A 2,942-nucleotide genomic window follows, 5' to 3' on the forward strand; every position below is an offset into this window, starting at 1 on the left:
CATCATCTATCCAGCCAGCCAGCAGCGACATGCTCTCTCTCCCTTATCCCATCTTTCGGTTCCCTCCGCTCATCTACGCAGCATAAGAACCAGCCAGATGCAGCATCGCCGTCGTCGTCGTCGTCGTCGTCGTCAATGTGCAACTGTGAGCAATGTTCTTTGCACCCAAGGCGATCATGTGTGTAGTATGCCTACCTCTCTATGCACAGCGCCAGGCCAAGTACCATCGGGAAGGCAGGCAACCGGATCGAACATTGCGATTGCACTTTGATGATGCTCGTCTCGTCTGGTCTCTCGATCGGTGCATTTCCGTAGGCGAACTGATCTGCTACATACCTGATGGGAACCCCAGCGAACAACAACTACAACGCGGGTCGGACGACATACACCAGAAAACAGAAGTGTTGTTCGATCAAATAAATCATTTTATGCCATGTTTACTCGCATTTATTGGAGGATGGCAGTAGTAGATGGGGCTTAATCTTAATCGTTCCCGTGGCTTATTCGAGCGGAGTCACTGATAAGACGAACGAGTGTGTGGCGGTCGATGGCGACGGAGAAGGCGAATCTTAATCTTTTAAATGACTGATTGTGCATCTCGTTTCCTCGTTGCGGATGAGTAATGAGGTTTGGAATACAGGTCTTCCTGGACCGACATGGCCATGGGGTGTGGTTTGATCTTCTCTTCTTTTTTTTCTTCTTCCTTCCGGAGGATGCACATACCAGTTAACATTAGACAACGCGCACAATTTTTGCCCGACTGAAGTGGGAATCGAACCCAAAGAACTCCTCTAGACTGAACCCACTAACGGCACCACAACAAAGCCTGGAAATAGAATCTCAATGCAGTCCATTTTCGCCACCAGTAGATCTGAGTAGAAGAGTACGGCATACGTTGCCTTACTTCCCATTCGCGCTTTTTTTTTCTCTCTCTTTAATGCCAGGATATTAAGTTCCCCGATCGTAAAAAAAGTGAAATAAAAATAACATAAAATTAAAATTAAAGTGTACGGAAAGCCATCCCCGTTGTTCGTTTTCTTCGCCTTTTCTTTTGCTTTCTTCGACGGAGCTCTCGAATTCCCATCTAAAATCCGATCGTTTCGGTGACCACTGCTGCTGCTGCTACTACCGCCATTGCACCTCCAACTCCAACGTAGTTCCGGATCGATCTGCATCAGTGTGGCACTGGCGGGACCGGGACCGCGCGCTAAGCCTCGCTAGAATGTGTGATTTAAAGTCATTTCCAGCTGAGGGACACAAGTCCGCCAGTCATCCAGCCAGGAAGAGGATTGAACCAATAAAAACGCGTTTCAACGAGGTTAAGCGTTTTTTTAGGTGTTCGAAATTCCCTAAGTAGTGAGGGATTCTGCTTAGCCAGTAGAGAGTGCCGGCCGTCGTTTGTGAAGAGTCCTGTGACTGAGCGGGTTGATCGGGACACACATTTCGAGTTTGGGTTCGAGAATTGTGAGGGTCATAAAATTTGGTGTTATAAATTATAACCATAAAACGACGGAGGAGAACATGTTTTGACTTTTCACGCATCGGCGACAATGAACTCGTATTACGGCGACGACGACGACGACGACGACGCTCTGGGCGCAGGAGTTGTTTTGTGTTCTGTGAATGGGCCCCGAGTGAAGGATTAAGGATTACGCATGCGCAATGATATTGTGACGGCAATGGCTTAGACTTTTGTCTCTGTCGTAAAAGAAAAATGCAATTATTATGCTATGAAGTTTTATCGTGTCCTTGCAGAACCAAATCTCATTGCAAAGATAAGAAAGGCGGCCGAAAATTTGCATCGTTATGCATTTCACGTCCCATCATCGGTCGCAATATATCATCAAACAGAAAAAGTCTTCTATCTTTTTTCGATCAAGGTCAGTCCTTATTCTGTATTCGAAACTTCTAAAAAAGGGGGTTTTGTGGGTACTTGAACTTGTTAAGTAATCCCCATAGTCTGCTAAAACATTAAAGAAGATCCAAAATATTGTCGTAAGAGTAACAACGGAAGATTTTGTCTGCACACTTAATCTCATATTTTTATCTCGATAAAATATATTGCTGAACTTAATCGGTAGAACATGATTTTTGCTGATTTCTCGTTGAAAAACATGTTTTTACTGAATATCAGTACATACAATTAACGAATTTTGGTTATATGAAAGTGTTTACCGAAGATCGGTAGTTTTTTTTCCTTTGGTTTGTTTTTTCCGTCGATCTTGTTTTCCGTGCTGAGTACCAATGCTACCGACGTGCCAGGAAGGCAGCTCCCACACCTGGACCCTACCTATCGACCCATCAACTCATGAACCGGGGACCAACGGCTTTACTTCCTATCCGAAGGAAGGCGTGATCAGAGATGTTATGCCTCAGAACATCCCGGCGGCGCCGACTGGGATTGAACCCAGGCCTGTTGGGCAAGTTCGGTAATGTCTGTTTCCATGAATTTCGTTAAAATCTTGCTTCACCGACTTCGGTAATAAAAAGTGATGGCCTCGGCATTTGAAAATAAGAGTAAGTATCTGTCAGTTGTACACATTCATTGTCAGCCATTTGGTCAGATAGTAATCCGTCAGTTGCGTTGATCAAACTGTTGCGTGTGATTAAATAAAGTGAATGTGGAGGAAATATTGCGGTGAAGGAGAAGCTGTAAGCCAAAAAATGCGACAACTATTCTGTAAGTACTAAACCTTTATTTATTTGTTGGATTATACAGATAGGAGATGGTTTACGCTGCTTTTTCTGCAAGCAAATTTTGAGTGCATTATTCCATTAAAAAAGCTAGGTTAGGTTCACAGCCAAATTCACCCTATGTAGATGATAATGAAATTTCCATCAAAGATGATATAACTATGGAGCAAACAAAGAGAACTGCTGGTTTAGGAATTTGTTGACTTGCCGGGATTTTATCAACGAATTTCAATTTCCTAGATTATTTG

The sequence above is a fragment of the Ochlerotatus camptorhynchus genome, unplaced genomic scaffold, assembly GCF_037179485.1.
Source record: "Ochlerotatus camptorhynchus isolate MF236.1 unplaced genomic scaffold, CSIRO-AGI_Acam_v1.1 ptg000064l, whole genome shotgun sequence".
Lineage (NCBI taxonomy): Eukaryota > Metazoa > Arthropoda > Insecta > Diptera > Culicidae > Ochlerotatus > Ochlerotatus camptorhynchus.